Here is a 16,403-nt window from a genome sequence, read left to right as displayed (position 1 = left end):
CCAAACCAATCACAATTTGTAAACTGGTACCAATCCCTGGACGACACTGAGTTGCACAGTTAAACCTATGGGGGGAAAAAAACCCAGCAGAAAATAATACAAATATAATAGATCATGGAAAGAGTAGTTTTCTAGGCACATAGAAGATGGAGGGAGAAACTCATTTAATAACACCCTGCTAAGGAAAAACCTGCAACCACCAGCTGAAAACCCTGATGGAAGTTTTTACAAAAATATCTGCAGGGTGGTTTTTTGTTGTTGTTGTTTTGTTTTGTTTTGTTTTTTAAAGTTAAAAACCGAAAGATTGTTTGGCTTTCTATTTCAGGGCAATAAACTGCCACTACTGCCTTCAAGGGAGGGAGACCCCACAGAGTGAAGGGCCCTTTACTACAGAGCACCTTGGTAGGTTTGGAGGTAGCAGTTAGATAGGGAGAGAAAAGGTGAGAGAGGGAAGAGAAAAGGGACAGAGAAATATGAAGGAAGAGACATATGAAAAGATGGAGTCAGAGAAAAGAATTTGAAGTTCCAAAGCCAAGAATGAAAAAAGAGGAACCCACAAGATAAAGGCTGAAACAAATGAATCCAGTAAAACCTCATGGTGGTAGGTGGCCAAAGGACATTTTGAGACCTGAGAAGCTGTCTGACTCATTTGAGGTTGTTTGCATTGCTGCTATATAAAGTCTGCTTGCTATCCTTTCTTCCAAATCTTCACTAAAGGCTCTTATACTCATGAATGTTTAATGTGAATAGGCTTTTAGGCAGGGAGCTCAGTTTTGTTTCTGGGTCAATGGAGTGCAGAAATCTTGAGGAGGGCTTCAGATTCCCACAAGCCTTGGAATGAGAGGTGTCTAAGTCAATTTTACAGAAATCTCTAGGGTTCAGGATGAATGGGAAGAGGGGAGGGAAGACACTGCCTTATTAAGAAAAGCTGGCCTGCAGAGAAAAAAATTTCAAACTCACTTTTTCTCATCCATTTTTAACCCAGAATACCGTCATTACCAGGTTTGGAAATTCAGGAATCATTTTCAACTCTTGGTGATCAGCTTTTTTCATAGGGTAACATTGCCACCTACTGGTGACTAAAAAAATCTTTTATAATATAGTTTTACACTTGGAAACAGAACTGGAGAACTTTTGTCTTCATTTACTGACAAATTCTTCCTTTGTGCTGGAACCCAAACTTGTATCAGTTCTTTGTCCTCAAAGATCTTATATCATCTACTGTAAACTTAATAAAAATATCTTCTTACCTTTCAGGATTCAGGCATCATGTCAGGCATTAATTGTCATCAGGAAATATTTCTTGACAGCAGTTTCCCATCCTTCTGAGGCAGAAATGGACTACTCCTTCCCTTGGGCTCTACTCCATCCTGTACACATTTCTTTCATAACACATACTTTATACTACTGTACTTATTTTATTACAATTGTCTGTCTCCCAGATCAGACCATAAGCTCCTTAAAATTCAGATACTGTATCCTTTCCACATATATATTCCCAGCACCTGAAACTGAACCCGGACCTTATAGTTAATAAATACATGATAAATGAATAAATTATTGACAATCAAAAAGCATAGGCAAGACAAGCAGCACACTATAAAACTTTTATTAATTCAAAACAATTTTAAATAAATATTTAACTCCGTAGTGCACATTATGTACTTCTTTGTGTATGTGGTATCTTTTACCTTGTCCAAAAAACCCCTCCATTTTACAGAATCCATATACATGAAATGAGTAAAATAAAGAATATAAAGTTAACTTATCAGATAATTTTCCCACCAGCCTATAATCCATAAACTCTTAATTATCATAGGATAATTTAAAACAAGATACCAGTGGGTTCTGTCATCAGCTCTTAAGAAAACCAAGTAAGAAGAAACATTCAGAGTAAATAAATTTTATCTGATAAGGAGTCAACACTGCTAAGGTATAAAGGAATCTGAAACGTATTCTACCTGAATAGTCTATATTAATTACAAAGCCCAGGATCACAGAGTTGAGTTTGAGATATAGTAGGATTCTCCTATCAATCCTAGGGAACTCCAGAGCACCCAGGTCTCTCTCTGGAAATTAATTTCCCTATGAGGAAGGATTATTGGACCTCAACTAAGCCTCCTTCCTAAGGAGGAAGCACCACTTCCTAAGAGTCAACAACATTTCAGGTCCGCTTTAACTATATGCTACATAACATTACTTCACACCAAGAGATTTTTCTTTTCTTTTTTTTTTTTTTTAAATTTACTTGACAGAGATCACAAGCAGGCAGAGAGAGAGGAAGGAAAACAGGCTCCCCGCTGAGCAGAGAGCCCGATGCGGGGCTCCATCCCAGGACCCTGGGACCATACCAGAGCCTAAAGCAGAAGCTTCAACCCACTGAGCCACCCAGGCACCCCCAAGGGATTTTCTTTATAGCAAAGGATATAAGCAAAGACCATGGGATCCACTGGTCCTATTCACATACTGCAACATTCAGAAGCTGCCAGACTAAGAGCAATGGAAGAGCATTCTAAAGGTATGACTGAAGCACCCCTTTGGAAATACCATGTGGATACTATCCACCCTCCTCCAGGATACAGTTACCCTCTAAATCAATGACCATTGATCATTGATGCTGCATCTTAATAAGTAAAATACGTACGGCCAGGAAACAAAGCGGGAAAGCAGGAATGGCCTCACTTGCCATCATTCAAGTGACCCATTTAGCAATTTATATTTCCCTTCCCAGCAATGTTAGGTTCTATGAACCTATAGGTCCTGTTCTTACCAAGTAACATAGCCCATTAAGCTTTAAGTTACAACAGCCACCTGATCACTTCAAGCACCTTGGGCCAAGAGACCAGAGAGAAAGGAAAAAAGCCACCAATCTGGGAGGAGCACCTGACTTTCAAGATCAGAAAAGGCATAGACTTCTGTATTTTTATCAGCCAGGGAAATATATTTTTATCACCCAGATGAGAAACGTGTTTGTCATATGAAGAATATATATGAAAGGGGTCTCTTTATACTCTTTTGCCTAATTTTGACAACAAACAGACAAATAAAACAGCCACAGTGAGCATGGTGACTAGGCTTCAGAACCTCTCAGATATGACAGACTCAGTGACCTCAGGCAATCTGCCTAGATGAGCAGAGGTGTTAGCCAAAGGTAAGAGAAAATCTAGAATAACAAAAGGATATAGTGAATTATTAGTTGTGGCCCCAAGACCAGTGGTCTCAAGAAACACTGGAGTTAAGGAATTAAGTCCTACTTACCTACCACTCCTATTTCCAGAAAAAGACCAACCTTAATTCTAGAGGGGCTATCCCCAGATGGGGTAAACTTAACATATGAAGCAAAGAGATGATAATGGAAATTGTCATGAAATTGTCAGGATCCGGGACTTTTTTTTTTTTTAAGATTTTATTTATTTGACAGAGAGAGACACAGCGAGAGAGGGAACACAAGCAGGAGGAGTGGGAGAGGGAGAAGCAGACTTCTCGTCAAGCAGGGAGCCCAGTGTGGGGCTTAATCCCAGGACCCTGGGATCATGACCCAAGCCGAAGTCAGATGCTCAACAACTGAGTGACCCAGGCGCCCCTATCCAGGACTTTCTCAAGGACCAAGGCACTCTTCCCCAGGTATGAAAATACTGTATGCAGCAGTTCCTAACTAGCTTCTCCCCAGGATTGTTCTCAATTGAAGGGAGCTTCCTCACCCAAGGTTATGCACCCTTTCCAAAGGAAGCCCACATCAAATAAACAGACCATGAGAGGTATAAGGGTCAACCCCCTGTGCCTCAATTCAGAATTCTGAAGGGCCATCTCAGGTCCAGAGTTTCACATTTAGAAGATGAACTGCATCACAATTCAACTTCTCTCTTCCAGACCTGCCTTATTCACTCCCTTATGGGTATTTTTCCTTAAAGTACTCCCCCACAGATCTGCATGCACTCTTCCCTTTTGACATGAGCAACTCCTTGACTTATGGCATGTTAAAACAATGCAGGCTCACCTTCTGCTTTTCCTGCTCTCGAATTAGTCATTTCTAAAGAAGTAGTATTCCTGAATTAGAAGAAAAAGAATGTAAGAGAAATTGGTGAATCTAGGTAAAAGCTTTTCAAATTTCTATCTGAAAAATCTTCAAGTTGAAAGCTAGAGAAATCTGAATACTTATTTTGAACTTACAGTAAGCATTTTCCAACAGTCTGTCATTATTCAGTGAGATTGAACCATATATATATATATATATATACACACACACACACACACACACACACACACACTGTCAACTTTGTTGCTTACCACTATTTCCTCTCTTTTTTATCTTCTCATATCCTACAGTTACTATTCACTTTTGTTAGGGTAACTCCTCAAGACTTCCCTAATTTCTGAATCCTTGCATATCTGCAAATATCTCTCTCCCTAACAAGTAACTGACAGTTTAGTCCACTATAGGATTCATGGGTTGTAGTTCCCTCACCACTCCTATCAGCTTCTAGTCTACAAAGCTGCATACAGGAAACTCCATCTCAGTCTGAATTTTTTTCCTTTGCGAGTAACACAGTTTTGTGTTTTTATTTTAAAATCTAGAATCCAATTAAGATTTTATCATTATCCTTGGGAGTTTGAAAATTTCCCAGGTATATAACTAATACCAGTTTTTCTTACTAACCCTAATTAAAACTCAAGTTGGCATGAGGAAATGGGTTACCCTCCAAGATGCAAACTTGGGTCTTTCTTCTGATACAAGGTCTTACTATTTTCTTTTTTTTTTTTTTTTTTAATTTTTGTGGAACTCCTTCTATTATATCTTTTGGATCCATCAAGTCTGTTTTCTCTCATTATTTCCTTTTAATTTAGGTTTTTGGGGATTTTATTTTTTACAGAGTTACACATGTGTATCGCTTAAAACTTTAAAAGACTTGTTATAAAAAAAATTAGGCCCCACACATTTCAAATTGCTCACTCCTGAAGCAACTGCCTTCAACCCTTTCTGCTGGGCTTTGGTATTTAACCCCACTCTCTAAGTAACATTCTTATAATCTTATATTCTTAATGACTTCTAATTATAGGCATTAATACCTAATATTTATTACAAAAGATGAGAATTTAGCTCTCTTTCACATATAACCACCATTCTCACCACACACACACATGCACATAGTTCCTTGTCCTTCCAAAACTCTATCATAATGATAGATAAAAATCCATCTTTTTTCCTTTTCAATCTCTCCTCCTGCTGCCCCTGCCACTCACCAGCCATTCTCTAGGCCTGTGGTACCAATAGCAGACTCAATGCAATAGGATCCATAGCCATTGTTTAAATTAATATCCATTGTTTATAATGACTATGTAAATACTACTGATACAGTATTTAACAACAGTTTACTACATAAAGTTTACTACAATTATTTTCTCTAGTTAAGAATTATCTTTTTTTCAAGTTTTGCTTTTCTGTATATTTAATATTTATCCATGATCTCTAAAACTTATGTAAATCTTGTCTCAATACACTCAAACCTATTAGGTATTTTATAAATTTCATCTTCTTAAAGAAGTCTTTCCTTGAGTCTTCTGATCTGTTTCAATCTAAATTGGTTTATCCGCAGGCCTGCTGCAGAGCTGTCATTTGTTGTCTCTCTTCACCAACACTCAGTAAATTCCTTTGCCTCTCTTTCCTCTTAGATATTGTTTCTTATGTTTTGTTTTCTTCTCCCTTGGTTTATGTCATTATTTTGATAATGCACAAGTTCCAGTAATTTCCATAGAAACAGTGTGTGAAAATTGAGTCTTTAACTCAATGTCTTTGTCCTAATTCATTTTTTTGGTGTGTATTTGTTCTTAGTTTTCAGATATTTCTTCCTCTTGATTTTTCCAAAAGACTAATTCAGGCAGATCTCCAGAGTAACTTTTCCTTAAATTCATCTACTGATGAATAATTGATGGTTAGTTTTATATGTAAACTTGAGTGGCCATGGGGTGCCTGCATTAAACATTATTTCTGAGTGCATCTGTGAGAGCTGTTTCCAGAGATTAGCATCTGAATTACAGGTGGACTCATGGGATTGCTTGCTTTCCTCAGTGTGAAAGTAAATCATCCAATCTGTTGAGGGTCTAGACAGAATAAAAGATGGAGGAAGGAGGAATTTGCCCCTTTTTTCTTGCTTCATCATTTGAACTGAGACCTCTCATCTCATCTTCTCCGGACTCTGGACTGGGATATACACCACTGGCTCCTCTGGTTCTCAGGCCTTCGAATCTGGAATGGATTACTACACTGGCTTTCCTGGGCCTCCAGCTTCAGACAGCAGATCGTGGGATTTCTCAGCCTCCACAGATTCTGTTTCTCTGGAGAACCCTGACTACGACAGATTTTTGGAACCAAGAGTGGGGTGCTGCTATAACAAATGCCTAAAAATAAGAAAGTGACTTTCATACTGGATAATGAGTAGTGGCAGAAATGTTTAGAAGAGCAATCTCAAAATATGAGCATTAAAGGGTAATTCTGGTAAGGACCCAGAAAGAAAAGAGGAGAGCTGGAGACAAAACCTCAGTCATCTTAGAAAATATTTAAATAATCCTGAATGAATGCTGGTAAAAATATGGACCACAAAGCCCACTATGATTGGGTTTCAGATGGGAATGAGGAATGTATTATTGGAAACTGAAGAAAATATGGTCCTTATTATAAAGTGACAAAGAACTTGGCTGAATTGTGTTCACGTTTTGGTGTTCTGTGGAAGGCAGAACTTGCAAGCAATGAAATTAGATATTTAGCTGAGGAGATCTCTAAGCATAGTACTGAAGGAATGGCCTGGTTCCTGACCACTTACAGTAAAATGTTGAGAAGAAAAAAATGATTGGAAGACAGAATTATTAAGCAAAATGAAAAAAAAAGGAACCAGAACTTAAAGATTTGGGAAATTTTCAGCCTATCCATACTGCAAAAAATGAAAAAGTATTTTTGGAAGAGGACACTAACAGTATTGCAAAATGACCATTTGATAAGGAGATTAATACCTAAGCCACAGACGTAAAGCATCCATCTCAACAGAAGCCAGGTGCTGTTCTTCAAGACATGAAAAGAATAACACTACCACCACCACTACCACCCTCTACCAGAGTAAATTAGAAATCATCAGAGCTGCCACTGCCATCATAGTTTCAGAGTGCAAGAACTTGGGAGACAGAATGGTTTTGAAGGGTGAGGCTGACTCTTTCCTGTAGCAGTTGAAACTAAGACAATATGGGATCTTACTTCACTCAATGGAAGAATCTACATTTTAATTTGTTCATAGTTTTATAAAAATTTCCATAAATCAAACTATAACAAATATATTAAAGTATGTATGTTACAGGCCATAGATACTGATCGTAATTCAATATTAGAGATAATTTTTAAATGGTCTGAAACATCTTAAGACTTGAAAATTAACTGATCAAAGAGGAAAAATCACAAACTCCATAGAAATTAATAAAAAAGTAAATACATTAAAAATGTACAAAACACAGCAAAAGCCATATTTAAGATAAAAATTAAGGTATTAAATCCTTTCATTATGAAGACAAATGACTACAAAAGCAGAAATGTATTTATCTTAAGGTTTTGTGGTTTTTTAAATTTTTATTTATTTATTTATTTATTTGACACAGAGAGAGAGATCACAAGTAGGCAGAGAGGCAGGCAGAGAGAGGGGGGGAAGCAGGTTCCCTGCTGAGCAGAGAGCCCGATGTGATGTGGGGCTCAAACCCAGGACCCTGAGATCATGACCTGAGCCGAAGGCAGAGGCTTAACCCACTGAGCCACCCAGGAGCCCCGTGTTTTGTTTTTTTAAAGCACAAAATTAACCAAAAGAAAATATAAAGAGTAAATAAATAAAAATAACAGATATAATTGGTGATACAGAGAAAAAGTAGGAGAATTGATAATTCCAAAAGATGTTGTTTTAACTGCTTAAGGATATAAAACAAATATTAACAAGACTGGGAACAGAAGAAATGTATGACTTCCTAGAAAATACAAACAGCCCAAACTAAACCAAGTATAAAACCCAAACTGACAAATTACCAAAGAAAAGACTGGAAAGGTGCCTTTTTTTTTTTTTTAGGATTTTATTTACTTATTTGAGAGAGAGAGAGAGAGATCACAGGTAGGCAGAGAGGCAGGCAGAGAGAGAGAGGGAAGCAGGTTGCCACAGAACAGGGAGCCCGATACGGGGCTGGATCCCAGGACCCTGAGACCATAACCTGGGCCGAAGGTCAAGGCTTAACCCACTGAGCTACGCAGGAGCCCCAAGGTGACTATTTATTTATTTATTTATTTATATTTTTAATTTATTTATTTGAGAGCGAGAGAGTGAGAAGGCAGGTAGAGCACATCCCCAAGCTATAGGAAGAACGGAGGGAGAGGGACAAGCAGACTCCACACGCTGAGCATAGAGCCTGACATGGGGGCTCAATCCCATGACCCAAGACCATGACCTGAGCCAAAATCAAGAGTCTGACGCTCAAATGACTAAGCCACCCAGGTGCCCCAGGTGACCATTATCTTAAATAATACACCCAAGAAAACCTTTAAAACTGAGTTCTAACAGTTAAGGAACAAGTAATTACAATCTTATTTAAATTATTTCATACCAAATAAAAGATGAAATGTTTCCCAATTCATTTCATGAAACCAGCAAAACTTTATTACCAAAACTTAATTTAAAAACAAATGCTGAAACTATATACCTTTCTAATTATTTCAGTTACTATGGCTATATTAAAAATAAATAAATAAATAACCCTAGTACTTACTGACCAAGACACCACTTACTTTGCTCATGAATGTGCAATTTAAACAGGTTTCGGAGGAGATAGCTTGTCTCTGCTCCACTCAGTATCAACTAGGGTGGCTCAAAGGCTAGGGGCTGAAATTAAAAAACGCTAATTCACTAACACATTTGGTGGCTGATGCAGTCAGATGAAACCCTGGCTAGTTTCAAATAGCTTCTGTATGGTGGCTAGGTTCCAAAGGTAAGCATCCTGAGTCAGCCAAAAACAGTACCACCTATTATGACTCAGCCTAAGTTATACAGTATCAGCTCCTCCACATTCTATTAATCAGTTTAAAGGCCAGCCCAAGTTCAAGAGGAGGAAATACTCAGTTTCTAAGTGGCATGGTTCTAGCAGAACATGGACGACTACAAATACTGCTGAAACCAGTGTGCAAAAATACCATATGCTATAGTCCACCTTCTGGTCACAGGAGTCCACATCCCTCCACATGGGTGGCCCAGTGGGTTAAGTGGGTTAAGCTGCTGCCTTCGGCTCAGGTCATGATCTCAGGGTCCTGGGATCGAGCCCCGCATCAGGCTCTCTGCTCAGCAGGGAGCCTGCTTCCTCCTCTCTCTCTCTGCCTGCCTTTCTACCTACTTGTGATCTCTGTCTGTCGGATAAATAAATAAAATCTTTAAAAAATAAATAAATAAAATAAAATTTTATATATATATATATATATATATATTTATTTATTCCCTCCCCCAATACCCACAAAACTATCAGGCCTGATCAGGCTTGAGATCCAGGTACAGATGAACTTCTTCGGTACAGTTCCTTAAATATAGCCCCTTGAGTACAGTTCCTCTTCATCTGAAAAGCTGTAAAAAAAAAAAAAAAGTTTTCTATCTCCACAAACATGAATATACAATGATGGAGCAGGCATACGTCCATAACAAGTTTAAAACCCAGTTGGGGGACACCTGGGTGGCTCAGTGGGTTGAGCCTCTGCCTTGGGCTCAGGTCATGATCTTGGGGTCCTGGGACTGAGCCCCACTTCAGGCTCTCTGCTCAGCAGGGAGCCTGTTTACCGCCCCCCGCCGCCTGCCTACTTGTGATCTCTTTCTCTCTGTCAAATAAATAAATAAATAGGAAGATTTTAAATAATAATAATAATAATAATAATAATAAATAAAACCCAGCTGGGCATATGCTACTAGTTCCTCAACTAAGGAATGATCCATGTGGCTCACGTCTCCCCATTCTGGGTTATAGGTTTCATGGTAACTAGCCATGTTCTTGGCATGCTTCTTGACTGTACAACTTTGAGATCCAACGGGTTTTTTTCATTTTGTATTGTCTCTGTGCCTTTCAGTCTAAATTGATATAATCCTTTTAAAAAACTGTGTGGATCATGAGAATGAGAAAACAAGCCACAGACTCAGAGAAAATATCTGCAGAAGACTCATCTGATAGAGGACTATTACCTAGCATACACAAAGAATTTTTAAAATTCAACAATAAGAAAATGAACAACCAGATTAAAAACTGGCAAAAGACCTACATAAACATCTACCAAAGAAGATATACAGATGGCAAATAAGCATATAAGAAGATGCTCAATGTTGTATGTTATTAGTAAAATGCAACTACTATGCACCTACTAGAATGGCCAAAATCCAGAAAATAACTACACTGCATGCTGGTGAGGATATGGAGTAACAAGAAATCTCATTCATTGCTGGTGGAAATAGAAAATGGTACAGAAACTTTGGAAGACAGTTTCCTCTAAAACTAAACATGCTCTTGTAATACAATACAGCCCTTGGTATTAACCCAAAAGAGTAGGTTTATGTCCACACAAAAACCTACACAAAACCTTTATAGAAGCTTAATTCATAACTGCCAAAACTTAGAACCAACCAAGATGTCCTTCAGTAGTGAATGGATAAACCATCTACACAACAGAATATTAGTATTTAAAAGAAATGAGCTGTCAAACCATGAGAAGACAGGAAAGAAGTTTAAATGCATATTCTTACTAAATGAAAGAAGTCAATCTGACAAGACTATAATACTATAGGACTACAGCTGTATGACACTCTAAAAAAGGCAAAATGATGTAAACAATAAAGATTAGTTTGTCAGGGGCTGCGGGGAGGACTCGATGAATAAGCAGAGCACAGAAGATCTTTAGGGCAGTAAGAATATTCTGTATGACACTATAATGGTGGATACGTGTCATTATACATTTGTCTAAGGCCACAGAACATACACCAAGAGTGAATCCTTTTTTTTTTTTTTTAAGAAATTTTTTTTTTTTTTAAGATTTTATTTATTTTGACAGAAATCCCAGGGAGGCAGAGAGGCAGAGAGAGAGGAAAGGAAGCAGGCTCCCCGCTGAGCAGAGAGCCGGATGCGGGGCTCAATCCCCGGACCCTGGGATCATGACCTGAGCCAAAGGCAGAGGCTTTAAACCACTGAGCCACCCAGGTGCCCCCCAAGAGTGAATCCTATTGTAAACTACAAGCCAGGAGTGATAATGATGTGTCAATGCAGCCTCACTGATTTTAACAAATGTACCACACCAGTGTATGAGAGGGACAGTATTTGGGAACTCTGTGTTTTCTGCCTAATTTTGTTCTGAACCTAAAACTGCCCTTATAAAGTCTTCTTTAAACTGTATGGACTTCTTATCAATCAATTCATAATCCACTCCATTAGAAAAAAGCCACACCCATAAATTTCATATTAAGTCCTTAAGCTTCCTATAATGTCCTAAGGGACAGTGCTCTTAAAATTCTTAGAGAACCTTTTGCTTAATAAAGATCTATGAAGAACTGCAGATCCTCAGGTCCTTAAAGAGACTACTGTCTTTGTGAAGCATGACATTAAATTTCCTGAAGCCTCAAAAAAGAGTTTATAATCAGTCCCTTGGCTTCATTGTTAAGTGACAATACTCTAGATTTGATCTCTTTTCATTAGACTTTTTTCTTTAAGTTTTTATTTTATTTTTAAGTTTTTTCCCCATTAGAATTTTTTTAATTTGAGAAATGTCTGCCATCTGGAGAAACTAGAAAAGAGTTTTATTTTTGAACTCAGTAAGTTCTGGTTCCTTCATATTTAACAATTCTTTCCTTAGTTTATCTTTCTTATTCCGATCAGACTACTTTAACAAAATGTCAGAGTGGCTTATAAACAACAAAAATTTATTTCTCACAGTTCCAGAGGGATACTAGAACCCCAAGACTAGGGTGCCAACATAGGTGGGTTCTGGGGAAGACCCTCTTCTACACTGAAAACTGCCAACCTGTCACTGTATTCTCTCATGGTGGAAGGGGCTAGTCAGCTCTGTGGGGTCTCTTTTATAAAAGCACTACTCCAATAGATGAGGGCTCCAGTCTCATGACCCTAAGCACCTCCCCAAAGGCCCCAATTGCAAATATAATCACATGAGCATTAAGATTTAACCTAAGAATTCTGGACGACATAATAAGCATTCATACCATAATACTCTCTCCTATCATATTTTATTACAAGCAGCAAGAAATAGCCAGAAAATACCTCCTGAAAATACCTTTATCATACAAATCATCGTTATCATGGAAGCTATTTCCTACTTTCCACATTACCATAGGTGACAATGTTGCTGAACTTTCTAGCCACATATCAAGGATATTTTCACTAACTCCAAATGATATTTCTTCACTTTTTAAAAAAACTTCACAGACTTCCTCAAGGGCTATCAGGTTTCTACCAACATCTTTTCAAAACCCTCCCATCTCCTGCTCACTGTGTAGTCCTAGTTTGGCTTTAGCTACTGCTACATTTTTAGGTTTCTGTTACATGGCACCCCACTTCCAAATGACAGAATCTATTTGTTTCTATAACCGCATAACAAATTACCCCAAAATTTAGTGGCTTAAAAGAATATTATTTACTTCACTCAAGAATCTGCAATTTGGGCAGGGCTTTCTACTCCACTCAAAGAAGATACAAACAATAACAAAGAAGTATAGATGCTTATAACAGATATTAGTGTATATATGAGGGTCACAAAGGAGTTAGTGATGGATTCCAACTGGGAAATATTAGAAAAAGTAATTCTGAGCCAAAGCTGGGTGCTGACATGAGGAGGAGAAGGAATTTCAAAACAGGGGATCATACATAAATAACTGCAAGTGTATTCATAAAAATAAGTCCACTGAGGAAGAACAGAAAGAAAAGAACTAGTTAAGAGTTGAGGCTAAAAAGGAAGGCTGGAAACAATGTTTCTATAGAAGTAAGAGGCCTGGGATCAAATCAGCTCAAACCATGGGGAGTAGCAGCTACGGGAAACTACTGGGAACTGCGAAGAACTACAAACTACTTAAGAAAGGCCCCTAAGGGGCGCCTGGGTGGCTCAGTGGGTTAAGCCACTGCCTTCGGCTCAGGTCATGGTCTCAGGGTCCTAGGATCGAGTCCCGCATCGGGCTCTCTGCTCAGCAGGGAGCCTGCTTCCTCCTCTCTCTCTCTCTCTCTGCCTGCCTCTCTGCCTACTTGTGATCTCTCTCTGTCAAAGAAATAAATAAAATCTTTAAAAAAAAAAAAAAGAAAGAAAGAAAGAAAGGCCCCTAAGTTGTAAGGAAAAATGTCGAGAAGTCCTGTCATAGAGACAGGCTATCAAAAGATAACACTTTAGTGGTAGCTGATAGAAAAGCCACCAGTAAAAAAAGCAAGAAATGTCTTCAACTGAACAGCCAGGTCTGGCTGGAGTTCCCTGTGCATCCTGTATCGCTAATTCAAACACCCAACCTTTTCCTTAGAGAGAAAGAAGGTTGTTCCCACTATCTACTTAACAGGCAGAGGTAGTAGTGACTATGAGAATTTCAACACAATTTCTCTCCAAATAGTCAACAGAAACTCATGAGGCTTGCAGTTATTTATATAGACTGGATTATTCTCTCAGGTTCATGATGAAAAGCATAAAACCTGGAAAAGAAGGTGGTATTTCTCTCTCTTCCCCGGTCTCTTCCCCTATGTGCACATACGAATCTCTCTCTCTCTTTAACCTACCAGATTTCTATATAACCACAGATTAATAGCTTACTTCAAAGCCACCAGAAGCCAAGAGCATGAACCTTAAACTAAATCCTGACTAAATCTAGTACATGCTTTCTCCTTAAAAGTGAAGTTTTTATTTGGCAGTGGCACTTCTTGGAATTGAAGCGAGAACAACATTTAAGAAAAGATTATTACTCTATAAAATAAACACTATCTTAGTGAGCCTTCCTTTCCAGACAGATACAAAATCTAACTGCACTCCCTGTCCCTAAAGGAGTCATGATAGCAACAGAAGATCCTGTCAGTTCTTATAGCTCAAGTGGACAAGAATTATAGTGGAAACTTCAAACAGAATCACTGGTGCAACAACTGTAGCCACTAAGACAAGGATTTCAAGTAGATATGTATAGAGAATGGAAGCAGGAAAAATTGTCTCACCTTAAACTGACAAACCAGAGCACTACTCCCCATAACCCATAACCTAAACCTTATACTTAAAAACAACCTTATATAAAGCTTACATAGAATCTAATCAGATAAAAAAAATTTTTTTTTAAAGATCTGGATTCAGGCAGGTCTAGCAGAAGTTGGTCTCTATTTTACTGTTTCAACACAGATATGACTCAGTTATTTATCTGCGTTTTTCTGATTTCCGCTCCTGTAACCAACAGCCTATACTGTTGTACTTCTGTTAAAAAAAAAAAAAAAACAACCATCCTCAACAAAGTAGAGACAGAGGAAACAGCTCAACTTCGTAAAGGCCATACACGAAAGACCTACAGCTCTACAGCTAATATCATCCTCAACGGGGTAAAATCTGAGAACTTTTCCTCTATGGTCAATGAAACAGGGACATCCATTCTCACCACTGCAATCTTACATGGTACTGGAACTGGAAGTCCCTAACCTCAACAATCAGACAACAAAAAGAAATTAAAAAGGTATCCAAATCAGCAATGAAAAGTCAAACTTTCACTATTCACAGATGACATGATAGTCTATGTAGAAAATCCAGAACAGTCCGCCAAATAATTGCTAGAACTGATACACAAATTTAGCAGAATCACAGGATATAAAGTCAATGTACAGAAATCTGTTGCATTTCTATACACCATTAATGAAGCAGCAGAAAAAGAAATCAAGGAATCAATGCCATTTAAAATTTCACCAAAAACAATAAGATACCAAAAAAATAAACCCAATTAGAGATGTAAAAGATCTGTACTCTGAAAACTATAAACACTTATGAAACTAAAAAGGACACAAAGAAATGGAAAAAAATTCCATGCTCATAGATTGGAAGAGCAAACATTGTTAAAATGCCTAAACTACCAAAGCAATCAAACCTTTAATGCAGTCCCTATCAAAATATCACCAGCATTTTTCGCAGAGCTACAGCAATCCTAAAATTTGTATGGAACCACAAAAGACCCTGAATAGTCAAAGCAATCTTGAAAAACAAAACTGGAGGCATCACAATTCCGGACTTTAAGCTCTGCCGGTACAAACACAGACACACAGATAAATGGAAGAGAATAGAAAACTGAGAAATGGACCCACAGCTATATGGTCAACTAATCTTCCACAAAGCAGGAAAGAATATCCAATGGAAAAAAATTTCTTCAACAAACGGTGCTCAGAAAAGTGGACAGCGACATGCAGAAGAATTAATGGAAACCACTCCCCTTTCTTACACAAAAAGAAATTCTTACACAAAAAGAAACAGAAAAAAAGAAACTCAAAATGGATGAAAGACTGGATGCCTGGGTGACTCAGTCAGTTAAGCATCTGCCTTTGGCTCAGGTCATGATCCCAGGGTCCTGGGATCAAGTTCTACATCTGGCTCCTTGCTCAGCAAAGAGACTGCTTCTCTCTGCCTGACACTCCCCCTGCTTGTGTGCACTCACGCTCTCTCTCTCCAACAAATAAATAAAAGCTTAAAAAAAAAAAAATAGGTGAAAGACCTAAATGTGAGACAGGAAACCACTGAAATCCTAGAGGAGAACATACTTCTTTGACTTAGCTGAAGCAACTTCTTACTAGAACTAAAAGAAAGACTATGGAATGGGAGAAAATATTTGCAAATGACGTATCTGATAAAGGGTTAGTATCTAAAATCTATAATAAACTTATCAAACTCAACATCCAGAAAACAAATAATCCAGTTAAGAAATGGGCAGAAGACATGAACAGACATTTCTCCAAAGAAGACAACCAGATGGCTAACAAACACAAGAAAAAATGCTCAACATCACTTATCATCAGGGCAATACAAATCAAAACCACAATGAGATACTACCTCACACCTGTTAGAATGGCTAAAATTAACAACACAGGAAACAACAGGTGTTGACGAGGATACACAGAAAGGGGAACCTTCTTACACTGTTGGTGGGAATGCAAACTAGTGCAGCCACTCTGGAGAACATTTTGGAGGTTCCTCTAAAAGTTAAACGTAGAACTACCTTATGACCCAGCAATTACACACGAACAAACTGAAGGTTACTGGAGGGGAGGTGGCTGGGGGGATATGCTAAATCTGTGATGGGTATTAAGGAGGGCACTAGTTGTGTTGAGCACCAGGTGTTATATGTGAGTGATTAATCACTAAACTC

At 38.2% G+C, this 16,403-nt stretch overlaps 1 long non-coding RNA gene across 2 annotated transcripts in view; it reads right to left on the bottom strand.

The window, feature by feature from the left end:
* LOC131836505 (uncharacterized) overlaps positions 1–16,403 on the bottom strand; it is a 67,529-nt gene that overhangs the window by 25,022 nt on the left and 26,104 nt on the right. Inside the window, exons 2-4 of one of the 2 annotated variants that reach the window (XR_009355647.1) lie at positions 9,521–9,626; positions 8,804–8,897; positions 3,998–4,047 (exon numbers count right to left, since the gene is read on the bottom strand). This is a non-coding gene — a long non-coding RNA (uncharacterized LOC131836505). The remainder of the gene's footprint in view (positions 1–3,997; positions 4,048–8,803; positions 8,898–9,520; positions 9,627–16,403) is intronic. The other variant, XR_009355648.1, reaches the window with a different exon arrangement.

This window comes from Mustela lutreola, chromosome 7 (assembly GCF_030435805.1).
Source record: "Mustela lutreola isolate mMusLut2 chromosome 7, mMusLut2.pri, whole genome shotgun sequence".
In the NCBI taxonomy this organism is placed as follows: Eukaryota; Metazoa; Chordata; class Mammalia; order Carnivora; family Mustelidae; genus Mustela; species Mustela lutreola.
This window is presented reverse-complemented; position numbering and strand designations above follow the sequence as displayed.